Source organism: Phycodurus eques, chromosome 17, assembly GCF_024500275.1.
Source record: "Phycodurus eques isolate BA_2022a chromosome 17, UOR_Pequ_1.1, whole genome shotgun sequence".
In the NCBI taxonomy this organism is placed as follows: Eukaryota; Metazoa; Chordata; class Actinopteri; order Syngnathiformes; family Syngnathidae; genus Phycodurus; species Phycodurus eques.
Window position 1 is genome coordinate 18,933,180 of NC_084541.1, and position 17,593 is coordinate 18,950,772.

The following is a 17,593-nucleotide window of genomic DNA, read 5'->3' on the forward strand; positions in this document are numbered from 1 at the left end:
GACGACTGGTTAGAGCGTCTGCCTCACAGTTCTGAGGACCGGGGTTCAAACCCGGCCCCACCTGTGTCGGGTTTGCATGTTTTCCCCGTGCCTGCGTGGGTTTTTCTCCGAGCGCTCCGGTTTCCTCCCACATCCCAAAAACATGCATGAATTGGAGACTCTAAATTGCCCGTAGGCATGACTGTGAGTGCGAATGGTTGTCTGTTTCTATGTGCCCTGCGATTGGCTGGCAACTGGTTCAGGGTGTACCCCGCCTCCCGCCTGAAGATAGCCGGGATAGGCTCCAGCAGCCCGCGACCCTAGTGAGGATAAGCGGTAATGAAAATGGATGGATGGATGGATGGATAATCAAATCACACAATTGGTTAAGGAAAATAAGTCAGATAAAATAAATCTGGTACCTTTGGCTTCACATGCTGATGATTTGAAATATTGCTAGAAAGAGTCATTAAAAGTGTTTTGTAAAGGATGGCATTTCAGTCCTCAGTGGCCAAGGTGCTAGTCGTCAATATCGCTCAATGTTGTCAACGCTGATACAAAGCCAGCTTCACCCTAAAACCCGAGAAATAGGCCGTATGAGCTGCTATTGATCCAGAAGCTGAAATTAAACCATTTTTTGGCACCGTATTCATGGCAGTGGATCGAATAATAATTACAGACAATGGCTAAATTGAGTCTGCATGCGGTTAAGGGTGGGAAGTGAGCACAATCTTTTATATTGGAGAGATCTCACCCATCATGGAGTGATGTGTTCAACTGCATTTGCCATTTTGATTGTTCTTATGGAGACAGCTGACTTTGTGGTGCAGGCAAAGCCTCTTCGCACTCAACAGTGTTTGAGCAATATCTCAACAGTGCAAGCCTTTGCGAGATGTAAAGTGCACGGTGCAGCTAAGTGGCACGTTCTGCACTAAACAAAAATAATACGTTGTATGTCATCGAATGCGAGTAACTTCTATGTGACCTTAACCCGAAGCCCAGCAGAGCAAAGGAGGATGATGATGAATTGGCTTCTTAAAGAAATGAATGCCCTCACAAAATCAATCTAAGTGAACCCTAATAACATGACGAGGAAACTTTATGAGCATGCCTTGCGTTAATTATGTACAAGTAATACTCTGCAATATTATGATCCGTTGTTAGCACTTATTGTAATTACTGGATCGGTCTTTCAGTCCCCTGCATCATCGCCATCATTATGAAAAGGCTAATAGACATTTAAGGAAACTGTAAAGGAGCTAAACAAATTAATTATAATTAAATGTGAGGAAAAGTCCAGTATGGAATCTCTCCAGTGTAACAAACTCCCTTCAAAAAAACACAAATGGTGTTTAATGTTCACTCATAACTTGATGTAAAATATCAATCCAAAGCAGCTGCTTATGAATGAATCTTGTTTAATAATAGACTCAAAATCTGATTAATGCAATACATGAAATAAATCGGCACTTTTCATATTCTGGTTCAGTGCCATATTCGGCTGGGATTACCATGTTGTTTCCTTTTTCTCTAATCCAATTGAATTTGTACTGAACTGTATAACGTATAAATCCATGTTACTGTTAATGTTTCATTCGTCATTCAGCAACTACCAAAAAGTCATCCATACAACTGCTTGTTATGGATTATAGTTTGTACATCTTTTGAAATGATTTGATTGCCTTAATGTTATGGAAAAATAGTGCGGGTTGAAAATTTGTCATGCAACATGAAACAAAAGTTCCAATCTTTAAAAAAAAATAAAAAATTGTCGACAACAAGACTTTGTTGTTTAATCTGTCACCTCCTCGCTTAATATGTTGTATTCTGGCAGCCGAGGTGGTCGAGCGTGCGCCTCGCAGTTCTGACTTTGGCGATTCAAATCATGGCTCTAGCCTTCCTGAAGACTAATAATCTTCATTCAAGACGCTAAATTGTCCTTTGGTGTGAATGTGAGTGCGAATGCTTGTTTGTCTATGTGCCCTGCGATTGGCTGGCAAGCAGTCCAGCCTCTCGCCAAAGTCAGCAGGGAAAGGCTTCGGCACACCCGTGACCCCCAAGTGAGAAGAAGCAGAAGAGAAGATGGATGGATGGATGTTGCATTCTCTTTAATTATATATTTCAACACAGTATATGATGTACATTTCAGGAAGCAGAAATTCAAGTACTGTACTCTACATCATATGTTAAAGCGCTGTACTTTACTTCTAGTATTAAACATATAAGGAATAAAAGCAATAAATGTATCTTATGCAGTCATTGCGGAGAGCTCGACGGACTGCAACGTGGGACACCTTCGCTTGAGCCGCAAGCACCTCTCTTATGATCGACTTCAAAAAAGCGTGTTAGATCTGGAGAATGCCATTTAATTTCCAAGATCAGGTAAAAAAATCAAAATCAAATCATAATAATAATAGTCTGTGTCTATTGAATGATGTGATTTGGTTTGCATGAAGATAAGATTCCCTCATCTTTCATCACCCGTGGACAGGTTTCCAGGCAACGTGGGATGCTGCCTCACACACAAGCCAAAATCCAAAGGCCTCCCGACTCCTCTCATCAATCTACTCCACGCTCTCGCTCTCACGCATAGGAGACAACGTCAAGGTCAGAAGTTGTGTCTGCACCATTACCTACTTATGACGGTGTTTGTTCAAGCCAGGAGTGCTTTTGGAGGCAGACGGCGTACGTGTGACAGTGTGAACGGCATCAAGCACGGCGGATCGGACTCGACAGAAAAAAGTGACCGCAAGGCCACACCGAGACAGAAGTTACAAACTGCTGCGTAATGTGTTACAGTGCGTCTGGAAAGTATCCACAGCATTTCCCTCGTGCTTATTTCCATAATGGAAATAGTACATTTTGCTTGTAAATTCTAAACACAACGCCCCATATTCATGAAACATGATTTTTTTTTTTTTTTTTTTTTTTTTACAAATGTATTCAAACATTTAAAAAATCTGAAATCATATACTATACAAGTTTAAGGATTCGCAGCCTTTGCTGGTGCACCTTGGGCAGCAATTGTCTTTTGGAATATGATGCCACAACGTTGGCACCCCATCTTTGGGCAGTATCGCCCATTCCTCTCAAGCTCCATCTGCTTGGACGGGCCGCGTCCGTACACACTACGCAGCCCTTTTCCGATCTCTCCAGAGATGTTCTACTGGATTAAAGTCGGAGCTGCGGCTGCTGCGCTACTCAAACACATTCACAGAGTTGTCCTTAAGACACTCCTTTGATTTGTTTTGACTGTGTGCTTAGGGTTGTTTGCCCTGCTGAAAGATGAACCATCGCCACAGTCTGCAGTGTCTGGTTTGCTTCAAACATGGTGTCTGATATTCACGACAAAAAAGTCCAACCTTTGTCTCATCAGACCTGAGAAGTTTGTCCCTCGTAACCGGAGCGCCCTTCAGGTGCCTTTGGGCAAACTCCAGACGGGCTGTCATGTGCCGTTGACGAAGGAGTGGCTTCGGCTTCTCACTTGCCGCTTTACAGCACGGGCCTGGTTGGTGGATTGCTAATTTATGCTATATATTATAGAAAGAGCTCTTTTATTTGCTCAGACACACCTGAGCACAATAGAAAAAGACTTGAGGGTCATTAACTGCTGTAGTCCTATCATGCACTTTCCAAAAAATAAAACACATTGAAACACAACTACTACTAAACAACGACAAGACATGCTTTTAAGGACTGCACACATATTCCCAACGGGCTACAGGCCAAAGGCACCCAAGTGATTAGTTGGCTTGTACAACCCAAGCTTCAGCAAACCAAGTCCCCGAGGTTTTAAGGAAGCTGACGCCACTGTTGAGCTGGCTCCGACGGCATCTTGACGGGATCTGGTCGATGCTGGCAATCTGCAGGGGGGTCCTCCAGCCTTAAATGGGGCCTTGGGTGTCCTGAAAAGCACATAAGTGTCATTTATTAGGATGTGATGATGATGATGATGATCATTATTATTTATACTGCTTTTAATGAAGTCATATGAACTATACTTCATTTCACAGTTTATTGGACAAAAGGATGTTCTAAGCAATCAAGGTCAGTTTTTTTTTTTTTTTTTTGCTGACAACATCTTTGCTGTCAAACTAATCAACAACTGCCATGTTTTTTTTTGTGATTTCTCACTGAAATCACTTCAATCACACGTAATCAAAAATCCCGTTTACAGTGAATTGACAGTTGTATTATCACAATAAAGTCTTTGCACAAATGTCAGCATAACATATCTTGTCAGAGTACATGCCTTGTAGTGTTTTGACTGACAGTGTTACATTATATCCAACAAAGAGGACAAATTGTTATGATCTGGGTAGAAAGTTCTTGGTAACATTGATTTTTCAATATAGAAATATATTTGACACTACATTTGTGCTGTTTATTTTAATATGCAGGAGCTGATAGCCAAAGCAAATGCAGATTTCTGTAGCTCACAATCTCCATTTAGTTTGAGTTTAAGATGAAGTAGAGGTCAAGGCTCTCAAGTTGTTCCACACCAGACATTCTTCACAGTCATGTTCAAACAGAGAATAAGCCAAACTATCCCCACAAATTTTGGAATCACAGAATTATCGAAAATGTCTTGTTAAAATGAAGAAAAGATTTTCAGGAGGAACAAAAGGTTTGAGATAAACCTCTGATTAATTAAGAGTTTATGCATGGAGTTGCCTAACTTTTCAAAATTAGAGGTGTTGAAGTTCCTTTTAATTGCTCCTTGATTGTTAATGGGAAAATATGAGTAGAAATATTTGACTTTCAGGGGTGTAAAACTCAATTGTACAGGAGGCCAAACCTCAAAGCACACTTAAGGTCACGGGCCAAAGAGGATAAAACATTTTTGAACAGACTATAAAACGTTTCAATACGAATTTTAATTAAAAAAAAAAAAAAGAAAGATAAATTCAAACTTAAATATGCTGCTCTTCGTAACAAACATCTGCCAAAATTATACAAATTCAAAATATGAACATAAATCATAAATGTTTGGGTTAACATTCTTTGTTGTACTGATTTTCAGGTCGGACCATCAGTGAAGCAAATTATTCACTTTGCCATCGTGTTTCAATGCGAAGTAGAAGCAAAACAAAAATGAGACTGATATTGGCTGCCACACACAAATAGTGGATCCACTCCAACTTTGACAATAACGTCTACTACGAGGGAATACTAAAGACCAACTAATGTTAACAATAAACGTAATTCTTTACAACAATTTACAAAATGCCACAAGACAACCTCAGAAGTCCAGCTACCAAAGATTTTTCAAACATGATTTTTTTCCCCCTGCAAGTTTAAAAAACATACAAGACTTTAGAATTATATTTTTGCCATTTGATGCAAATCAACGTACAAAAATAAAAATGACAGAAGATGTTCGTGTCTCCAGCAGCTTCTCAACACTTCAGTGCTTTTGTTTTGGGTGTCAAACAGACATGCAAGATGCTTTGACGTAATATAAAATAGATGGCACTCTCAAGACTGCAGAGAAACAAAGGAATTTATCCAAGACATTTGCATTCATTCCCAGGAGAGGCACACTGCATATCTTGCTTGAAAATCAGACTATTCTTAGATTATTCAGGGGGAAAAAAATGGCATTCCTTCCACATACATAAAATATGGTTTTCTGCCTAGGAAGCAAAGACATATACAATAAGAATCCACACACCTTTAAATCAATAACTATGCCGTGGATGAATGCAAACATTCTGAAGAAAATCTGTATTTTTCAATTAATGAGCAATATTTTGGAATTTGCATTCGAAATACAAACATGACAGCCAAACGGTCGATACACGGAACCAGGAATATGTAAAAAAAAACCATACTTGAACCTGTCTTTATTAAGAAATTGTAGCATTTTTTCGCAATCGGGCTGCACCATTTACTTTTCCGAAAACTAACTTTACAGGAGTGTAGTCATCTTTTGAATAATGGATGCCAAACCAAGTGAAATGAAATCCGGCCAAGAGTTTATGCAGTTATACAGTTTATGCTGAGCACTTAATACGTAGTAAAGGGGGCTTAATTGCAGAGGAAACGTAGACACTTTCATTCCTGGCTGGTGCAATTTTCTCAGTGGTAACGTTAATGCTGAGATTGAATTTTCTTCTTGTGATACGTACGTTTGAAATTCAGCTTAAAGTTGCCATCCTATTACACATACAGTACCCTGATGGGAAACAGCAAGTCCACAGCAGTCGAAGTGACTTATACATAGCAAGAAATAGTTTAGAATTGCAAGAGATGTCACCTCAAACTTTTGGATTAAGCTGTTTAAACTGGGTTCTTGTCATTGCTTCCCAATGAAAATCCTGTACCTCCACATTCTGATGATATTGAATTTTTAACACCACCACATGATCCGTGTTCTCCTGCGTGGACGGTTAAAAGTATGTAACCATAGAGACACTGGAAAAAAACAGACATTTTATAACAGAAAAGGAAAGCAAACCACTGTGGTTACATCATCTTCGAAGCCATGGGTGATGCAATAAATGAAACGATGAGGTGACTCAGCAGCTTAATCGAAGAAAATGAATTTGCACGCACTTACCTTTGTGGCTGACACAGTTCCTTCTCCTCCAAAACATTACAAGTGATCCAGTTTTTAACAAAACAGGTTTATTCATATGTATCTAGCCTAACTATTGTCCCGAAAAAAAACAAAAAACATCCAAACTCAATCTTGAGGCAACAATTTTGCCATATGGCTCCACAGAGTGGTCGAAGAGACAGAGCATGAGACAGTCCTTTGGACTGAGAGCATGAGACAGAGCATTAACAGATTTGTTCAACACTTTAAAATATTTCATAATGTGTAAAAAAAAAAAAATTCATTAATAAAAATAACAGATTAACATAGCACCTGCAAAATCCATCATGGCTCTCTGCAATCTGTCAATTCAGTGGCGCACCATGACAGCAAGCAACTTCGTCACTTCCGGTGTGCAGCTTAATAAAATGATATACCACAACATGCCCCCCCCCCCCCCCCCCCCATACATTGATTAATGATTCAGTTTAATTATTATTCCATGAACGCAGTATTAATCAGAGAACCGTGTTTTGACTAGTGCTGGCTCATGCAATGTATTCGTGCTTCAAACATTTTTGGGTTTAGTTCCCCTTTTAATACAGTTTCACAAAACAAATGTTAGAATTTAGGTTCAGCACTGCGTACACCATTCGAAGATGGCTGACAAAACATCCTTTTTTTGCAGCTAAAACAAAAATATCAGTTGCTTGTACTGTGTTTTAAGGCAATTGTAAAACTGTATTGACTACTAAAATAGGCAACGTTGACACAATCTAGAGATGCTAATGATTTATTTTTTTTCAATAAGGGACAAGGTTAGCCAACCAATGCAAGGCAAACTATTATAAGTGCATTCAGTTTATGTTTTACATTGATCCAATATTGATATTTGCAGGTAATTTGACATAATTGTGTTTGTGTTCCTGCCATTCCCAGCTGTCTCCGACATGCTAATTAACCACGCTTGCACAAAATTCCAGCATCCAGTGTGCAGCACAAACAGATTGAAGGCCTGTCAGCTTATCCGAGCTGCTCATCGTTTCTTCGAGCAACTTGGAGGAGTTTTCTGCCGCGCTCATTTTACCGAATGCAAATCTGTATTGACTTATGCTATTACCATTCTCTTACTGTATAATTAAAAAAAAAAAAAAAAAAAAAAAAAACTATACAATTTAATGGAGCCAAACTATTCAATAATAAAAAGCAATCATGACCATGTCGGAAACATTATTTATATTTTTTAGACTTATTTTAGATTGTTTATTATTTATTTCATAACAATTTTGTCCAACCTTTTGTTTCCAATCTTACTGCTTTCCAATAACAAAATAAATAAATGGTCATTGTGAGATTTTTCACACAAGAGTAAATTCATCCGCCACCACAAGCAGACCGTTTGGTCTTTTGTGAAACGTCTTGACAACTGCTAGATGGATTACCATAAATTATCTGCTAGTCTTATTTTTTTGGCAGACTCTCGAGTTCATGATAATATAGCACCACTAACAACAATTGTTAAGCTTGGTAAGGGATTTATTGATAATTTTTTTTTCTTTTGTGAGCATGGGAATGTGGCATGTCTTTGAGGTTTGTTTGGACACATTTAACCTTGGAGATATTTAATTTTTGTTTTGTTTTATAGACGTTTATGAAGTTAACACCAACCTCAAAAGGAGGAGAAATTAGATGCACTAATACCTCAGTTGAGCATAATTCTTACCAAGCAAGAGCAAGATAACATGGTTTGGAATAAGCGTTTGGAACAGGAGTGCCGCACGCCACGGTATCAATGGATGAGGGGGGGAAAAAAATGCTCTGAAAGACATGATGAATAACATTTCACCGGGGACATACAGACACACCACATCAAGACACTGCACTGAGAAATGGAACTGAATACAATAAGCATTATGTGGAGCGTGGAGGAGACTCGCTAGTTGGACGCTAGCAATTTGACTCTCCCAAGAAGCTACCAAAAAGCTGAACCCATTCGTCTTGTTCTTCTTCAACAGGAACCCTAACACGACACTTAAAAAATATATAAATCCCACTTCTCAGCCAGACCCACCACAATGCTCTCACTCCCCTCAGCAACAACCCCCTCCTGCTTCATCTAATCAGTTCAAATTAACCTTAATGCACACGCGGTGCCGAGGGCTTTTGACTCGGCGGTATCTCACTGACACACCTTGTACTAGTTGCCCGTGTTCCCTCGTGAATGACAGCCACAGAGCCTAACTCGCGATGACAGGAAGGACTTAAGGAAAGTTAATTTGCCCTAAACATTGACACAAGTGCACGGCAAGGTTTTCAATTAACCAAATAACACGGCACGACAATAAAATGCGCGCACAAAAAGCTTTGTGTGAAAAAAAAGCATTTAGCATTTTAATTATGTTTTTTTTTTTTTTTTGCCTGTAATGACTTATTCCGAATAACCACTAACACTGTAGAGCAGGGGTGTCAAACTCATTTTTGTCTCAGGCCGCATTGTAGTTATGATTTCCCTCAGAGGGCGGTTAGAACAGTGAAACCATATAAATGTTTAATCACCAAATCAAATCATTACCATTACACAACAAATTGAGGGAGAACTAGTTCTGAAATCAGAAGACAAGGATAATAGTTTGTTCAAGGATTGTTTAAGTTACTGTCGAAGAAGGCTTTGGTCACAGAATAATGCAATATGGTCAAATGAAGAGATATACAGTACATAGTTGTAGTTGTTTCATGCCAGTGTTGCCCAATATGCACACGATGTTGAGCTATCACTGCGCCAGACCAAAACATATCGACGTCAATATGTCTGCGGTCAACTCTGTTGGAGACGTTAATGAAAACGGACCCACGCATCGAGCGCAGTCTGCGCAGTGCGTGTTCCGCAAGCGGCATCGGAGATGAGTGCTGACTTTGCAAGAGCAGTTGTGGGATTTCAAAGCAAAGGATTTGAAATTCATTGGGGGTAAAGGAACTTGACCTCAGAGGTCAAGCTCACATGACCCCCCTCCCCCCCGCCCCTCTGATAAGTTGTTTTTGGTGAAGTGTGATTGGCAGGACACAGAAGCACATAGAAATGGCTCTTTGACAGGATTACAGTACATTTCCAGTTCCTTTCATTTCTTTTCCTGTTAAAAAGCGGTGGGTGAATTTGAAATTTAGGTTTTGGGTGGGGCAGACAAAATGGAATCATGGTCAAAAATGATTTAAACGCTTGCTCGAGTCTTCATTTACAGATGCCAGCATAACATGATTTACACATTAACATGATATTTTTTCATGACTTTCTCACCCATAAAACCCATGGTCACAATCAACATACATACAGCCAGACACAGAGCGCTGATAATGAAACTCTATTCAACACGGAGGTCATCTCAATGCATGCTACTGCAGCGTAAAATATTCATGTGGGGAAAGTAAACACTGGTCTGTTTAACATGAAAACGTGGCCAGCAGGCTGCATCTCGTCTTCACAACAACACTGCAGTGCTGTTTACTGTTGGATTTCGAACGGAGCTATGCCTGCTGGACTTCTGCTCCACTGAACAAGAAAGATACACAGGGAATGAACAACCCTGTGTGGAAGTACTTGGAAGAAGCTACATCATGAATATATCTTTGTCACTACTATCCCATCTTCAAAGGGTGTCATAACTTTACGGTCTTTTTGTATTAAATAAGCAACATATACAAGCAAAGCAGATGTAGCCCATTTGTCTTTACGTCATTCTCGCGACGTAGTGCTTCATCTCACTGACTGACCCCGACCCAATGCATACATCCAACGCACTCTCGATTGACCCCGTCTTCATCACGACGCCAGCAATTAGTTGGAGCAAGCTTTCATTCCTTTGGTTGCACTGCCATCATGTGCTGAAACGCAGTACTGTGTCCACTCGGACACCCTTAAAGCGACAGCTCAGGTACACGCGCTTGCACGTTCAAAGTTAAACAACATACTGAAAACCAAGAGTGCCAAAATTAAATGCATGAATGCATCTTTAAATAAATAAATAAAACTGTCATGAATGATTTCATTCTTACAATATTATTTTAATTATTTCACTAGTATTACTATTGATGTATGTATTTATAACATTTTTGGCACGCTTGTTCCCCCATAGCACGCCACTGCAAACTACAATCACAAAAGCAGCAATATTTTCATTCATGCCATTTTTACAGAATAAATCATTAAAGCGATCATTAGATTCTGCAAAAACAATTCAATTCAATTAAATCAAATCAAATTGTAGCCGGTAGCCTGCTGCTTTGAGGATACTTTATTTGCATTTTGTGTTTGACTTGCATCATTCACCGCACTTTGTTTTTATACGTTGTGTGTAATTGAACAGTTTACAGCCAAAAGTAATGATTGGACAATTTAACAGAAGGCGTATAATTTAAAAATGTTGCAGAGCCAGCCATAGGAGCCCATCACTCCCCAAACACAGAATCCGTGAAACCGAGCCCACGAGTTTTGCTGTCATCTTGTGGTTGTAAAGACACAATGCATTTATGTTGACATAGTTTCTGTTAAAGCAGAAAGAAATTCACATTTGCCACAATAATATTTTTTTCTCATGTAAAATTGATTGACTGATGATCATTCACGCATTTTAAATGTTATTATCTCCCGTACAGATACTTTTACAGATTTCTTTGGGAGCAGTTGATCAAACCCTCCCCCAAAAGCACCCTTTGCCAGAATGATTTATAAAATTAAGAGGGGGGACATGGTAGGGTATATTTAAAATATACTCTCTTTTTTTTTGTTTAACTCAATCAACAGTCTAATCACATTGGATAACTAAAATGATCAAATTAAATAAATAAATGAACAGGCAAAAAAATAATAACAATAATCATACAAATATTCCAACTTAAAACTGAGCAAGTCTGTGCTCTGGATAAATGAAATAAAAAATAAAGCATCTGATGTCTTCGTTCAGCTACTTCACTTGGACGGCCTCGTTGGCACCATCTCATTGATGTTTTTTATGACCTTACTTAACAAGTAGAACAGAGTTTTGGCCGGAATGCTCGCATTATAAAATAGTGTACATTTAATTGGATTATTTTTTTTCAGGCATCACAATAATTAGGATTTCAAATGAAATAAAAAGTGAACTTGCCTCATTTGTAAACCAGTCAAACTGTCTTTAATTTGTCTCTGTCTGTCCATCCGTCTCTCTATATCTCTCTTCCCCTCTACTAATAAGATGTGACAAATGTCCATTAAACAGCTGGACAAATCTTTGAAGTCACAGATTGAATTAGTACTAAACATATAGGTTGCATGTTATGCATAGATGTTCTTTTACTTTTGCGTTTTCAGCGCTTCGGATGCCAAAATCCCACCCTCCCTTTGTGTGCGTTTGTAGGAAAGGTCAGGCCAGAAAACAGGTGGATTTGATGGAAATGTGTTCCTGTGTGCGCTTGTGCATGTGCGTGTGGCTGTTATCGGTGGGGTTGTGTTTTCAGCATTCGATTGTAAAAAAGACTGAGCTGCGTTACCAGCTGATCTGCCCTCCGAACAATCGGTTTCTCAAAAGTAATATTTGCACAGCTGTCTCCCTTTCAATTCCACAGCCCACGCAGCAGGATTCATTAGCCATAATTGATCTCAACAAACAAATTAAAAAATGCTCCAGAACACTGATAACAGCAATATAAAGTTAGCAATTTAATGAAAGTTGCTTTGATAATGGCTTGCTAGATTACTTTCCCTGGAAATGAATACAGTTTTGTCAGTATGACATCTCATTTTTTAATGTTTAGTCTCTGTTGTGGGTGATATAAAAGTCAAAACAGGGGGCGGGGGGTTCATGAACTGTGAGCTAATGCAGAAATCGCAGTGCAGCATCACAATGCAGCATCACTCGCTCAGGAGTTCTGTGCAGCTGCACACAAAGATGGCACTCTTATTCTTTATAATTCATAAGACATCCGCTTTAAACGAGCTTCCTTCAAGCTATATGCTTTTCTTTATACATTTACTGTGTAGGGAGAAAAGTATCTGGGCAAATGGTCACCTCCAGGAAGTGGGGGGGGGAAAAAAAAAAAAAAAAAAGAAAATGTGAGATTCATCTTCATTCAAAGGACAGAACTGGAGTCCGCTTTGGACAAAAGTAATGGGACACTTAAACCATTACACCCACAAGTCGTGAAAAATAGATTAAAACATGGATTAGGTCCACCACTCCAATGTTTGCCACTCATGTTAGAACAGAAAAGCACAAATAAATTGCACTTTTCTAAGGCATTCGGAGGCAAAATAATTAAGATTCATGGGGAACTAAAGGGTTAATCAAATGAGCATTGTGTCTCATGACACTGACTTAATGATGAATAACCAGATTGTTGATTATCACAAGAGAAGCGCAGTTCAAATGAGTTTAAAAAACAAAACGCATTTTGGTTTAAAAACGAACAAGCACCAACTGAGAGTCATCATGAACATTTACGACGCCATTTCCATGGCCTGGTTTCCAGCTTTGTGCAGGCTAAACGCATGCAGGTGCCATTCATTCTAAAACGAACAATGAAATGCTGATAACCCAGGAGGAAATTGTCTTGCTGTGCTTGATTTGAATATGCTTGCTTTGTGCGTTTTCTGTTGACAGTGGAATGAGTGACTGTCCGCGTGCATGATCCCATTAATTGAACGCAGCAGGAAGGTATTCGCGCGAAAAGACTATATGTTGTGTTTTTGTTCATAACGGCTTCTGGAGGACTGTGAAGTATGTTCACATGGATTTTTGTTCCCCCGCACAATACAATGAAACAAAACAAAACAAAACAAAACAAAACAAAACAAAACAAAACAAAACAAAAAACATCTCTTTTGCATATGTGTGAGCCTTGGATGCAAAAGTGTAGTCAAATAAATGTGTATTTGTTTGTGGTGATTGTGCTATAATGAACTCTGTGCTGCTCACACTGCTCAGCACCCCCCCACACACCCTGTTTTCAGGTCACAAGCCATTTAACAAACTGTGACATTTTCATGCGTTTGTGCTCAGCCATAGCACAACTGCCAATAAATCCTAAACTCTGTTACTCAGCCTACTGTAAACAACCCGCATAAGAGAGGCGGGGATCCCATTGTGCCTTCTCAGCATTTATAAAAAGGACAATGCTCCCCTTAGGTCTTGGACTTTAATGTCATACTGTATGTTAGTGTCTTGAGAGCCAAGGAAAAAAAAAAAAAAAAAAAAAAAAAGATAATAGTTCCTCTTGTTGTGGTTTTCTTCCAATTGGAGTCCAGGCAATTTTTGAACAACAACTGCTGTATCTGTTAAGGACAGTTTCTTGTAAACGTTGGGTGTGGTTTTGTACTGATAAAAATGCCACTGAAATTGATAGTGGGGCCGTCCAATGGCTTTTAAGGGTAATAAATATCAGGCAGGGATATATTTACAGGCAGATTTATCGAGCAGGTAAAGAAAAGGATTGTGGAGGCAAGAAAGTACATCTATTTATTGTGGGAACTAGGAGATAAATGAAGGGAACATCAAGCTGCAGGAACAGACAAAAGTGTTTTTAGATTCTAAATGTACAGAGGCGTTTTTAAAAAACAAGAGACAGCGTCCAATGTTTGTTCTTGGGAATGGGATGGTTTTGTGTTCATCAGCATTGCCAAGAATGCTTGCTCGTGTTGGGATCTGTTGTGCATTTTCAAGGCACTTTTACAATGAGCAGGTTTTGGCTTTTCATTTTACTGTATGGTTGTTGTAAATTGGTGCAATGTGATTAAAACCTCCCACAGATCAGTCAGGTAGGCCCCACCTTTAATAATAGATGGCTAAAATATTATTTAAAATATGTTGTATATGTTAAAAAGATCACACAAGCAGCACGAGCTCGATTTCTATCGATAGAGGACAGTATAATTGTCTCCAAAAGTTTCTATTTTAAGTAGCGGTATAGTGACCCTATATGACTTTGGGGTCCCCATGAGAATACACTAAGAAAAATATTCAAGTTCGAGCATTCAGTATGACACTATGCCTGCACGAGGAGATCATAATGGTGCATGACAGCTCGAATGAGGACCTGAAAGCAGACCTCCATTGGTACCTGAGGTCCATTGAGCAGCAGGTCCCAGTGCCATAGTTCCTCGAGGTCTTCCTATTTTTTTTAAGAGCTTAATTGGACGCAACACATCACTTTATTAAAGACTTTCATCAAATGTTATGTTTGCTTTTGTTGGACTCTTTCAAAGTGTGTAGTGATTTCATTAGGTTTTTGTAAAGATATTTTTGGGGGGGATTTTAAAAAATACACATTACCTATGAAGATAGAAAACTTGTGTGACTATGATGACTCAGCTGTGCAGTACAATGATGATTGTAGTTTATTTATGACTCACTTATTTCAATATTAAATTTAAAAAAAACAATATGTGGTAGGCCCTACAGATGGCGCGATATAGTGGGGAATCCATGGGGGGGGGAAAAAAATCCGGGAGTACCGCGCTATAGCAGGAGATCACTGAACTGTATGGATTGAGAAGAAAGCTAACATACTGAATATATAGTATGATGTCAACTAAGTCATATTTTAAGGAAGTGGTCTATCGCTTAGTGGCGGGGACAACAACACATTAACCCTGCATGTGCAAAGAATTCCTGAAGTTTGTTAAAAACTCGTGCAAATTGTCATCTGGGGAGAAGTAAAAACCACACAGCCAAGAAAGAGAAGACATGCATGACGACTAATGACAAGCGAGTTTAACCAAGGCAGAGCTTATGGCCTTTTCACTCAACAGCTGCGCACTTGAGTTAACAGAGGATAGGGTAAAGCCCCGCTGGGCTCTCATTTCAGGGGTTCGCTGCGGATTCTCGCTAACCTAGTCACACCTCGCTCCTCAGGTAGCTCTGTTCTTCCAGGCTAAGCCGCCCTTCCGTTGCGAGTCTCGTATGCAAAGGTCTTGTTTGAGCATAGGTGGAAAGGTAACTGCCAGCTATCAACAATATTAGCATTTCTAAGTAAGATTAATAGGGATCCATTGATTGCCACATTCTGTGTCTGAAAGGCAATTTTTTCATCCTATTTGTTTACAGTTGTGACACTTTTTCAGGGGGGGTTAAGGCATCTATATCCTTCTTGATGATGAACACCAGGCAAACAGAAGAACAAAATTACAGAGCAGCATTAACACTGACTGACTAACGCAGCATGGCGAAAAAATGGGGAGAAAGCATCGCCTCTCAGCACTTACACAGCCCTGGGAGATTTAAATAATAAAGAGCGCTGGGCCTCTGAACAAACAGGATAATTATGGCCTACAGTCTTCCTGTCGTTCAACTGGCACGGCCAAGCGGAAAGAAACACGTTATTACCGCTCAAACGTTCTGCAAAGAGAATTTGTAGAAAAACCTTTTGAATGTAGAAGGATGGTTTCACAGTTGATCCTTTTGACCACTACAACAACAAAATCAATTTAGTGGCCTTTATAATTTTCTACAATTTAAATTTTGCATAGTGCCGAGCTACAGGGATAATGTAGACTTTCAGTCCACTTCTTTTTTTTCAGAATCAATATTCTGAGTCAATCACGCCTTTAGTTTTTAGCTTTAGTTAAGGTTTTTAATGATTTTTGGGATTATTATTTTTTTTTTGTATGGCAATTTGACTTATGACCTTTACTCTGGCCTCAAAGGTAAAATTTAAAGCTAAACTCCTGACAAAGACGAGAATTTAAGGAAGGCCCTTTTGATCAATCAAGCCAAATATATCTTTTTCCTAAAATTACTGTCCCAAGGAGGTCTTCGGCTACTGCCAGGGCACGGATTTTTCCATCCAATTTGGAGGTCTTGCTCCAACATGTGTGCAGCTGCCAGCAGTACGGTTGCGGTGGAACAGATGGTGTTCTAATGGGAAGTGCTCGTCTCCATTAGCTGCCCTGCCTTGCTGTAACATAGTCATTGGTGGCAGTCTCTGCTTTTGGATTGCCGCACGTTTCCAAATGTTGCAACACATAAGCACGACACGTCTTGATTTTGAATGTATGTCGCTGCACCGCACGGCCCATTCGTATTCATCAAATCCACCAAGCGCTTGCTCCACCAAGCCCTTGCTCTCTACATCCATTTGGATTTTAAAGATGGCAGCAACTTCAACCGCAAAGAAACTTTATGCTGCTTTATTTATGATTTTAAGCAATGAAGCGATAACACGGTGTGACCATTGTGAATGTTGTTTTATGGGATTTCATTTTCAAATTAACAGATTCAAATGAGTTGTGATGCTTAGTGCTGGCTAACCTGTTGTTTACATCTCATAACAAGCCTAAGCACCAAAACAGTGTTCCCTTTATGTAATTGAATGAGAAATGCGTGCTCCAATTCAAATGTAACAATTGTGCATGTCAAGTTTACATATTCTTCTCATACTTAGCTGGCGTCGTGCGGAGACCTTTCAATCGAAGAAGCCACTTTCCACCAGACGTATATTAATTATAAATAATGTTTCAGGGCAAGGCCATCCAGATTCCTTGTGGCAAATGGAAAAAGCCTCATGCTTCTTATTTTTTAATGTAGATTGTGGGTTCCTCCAATGACGAAAGGCCGCTTCTCCACTCTAATTACCATCCCAAGCAACAGAATGGGGAGAAGCTGATGGTAATTTTGAGGTCAATTGGAACCATCTTCATCGAATATGTTGGAGACTGTTTTGAATCCAGACAGCACTGTGTTATGTTCCATCGTTTGGATGGTACACTGACTTATTCTAAGGAGAATAGTGCCTCTGTCGTTGCCATGGCAACCCAAGATTGCTTTCTTCAGTTTTCATGGAGACCTCTTGTTCTCTGTGTTGGGCCAAACTTGCATGTTAGAGTCATTTAAAGAGACACACGGTAAAGGTTTTAAATGGATTTTTAAAAATATATATTTTTTATTGCTAATTTAACATTCTGACAATCCACATCGATATGCAGTATATTGATTTGTATTGTATTGGATGTGCTTCAGTGACTTATTTAAAAAAAAAAAAAAAAAAAATTGCACTCCACAACAAACCTGGAGCACCCCTCCCTACAAAAAAGAAAAAGAAAACAAAATT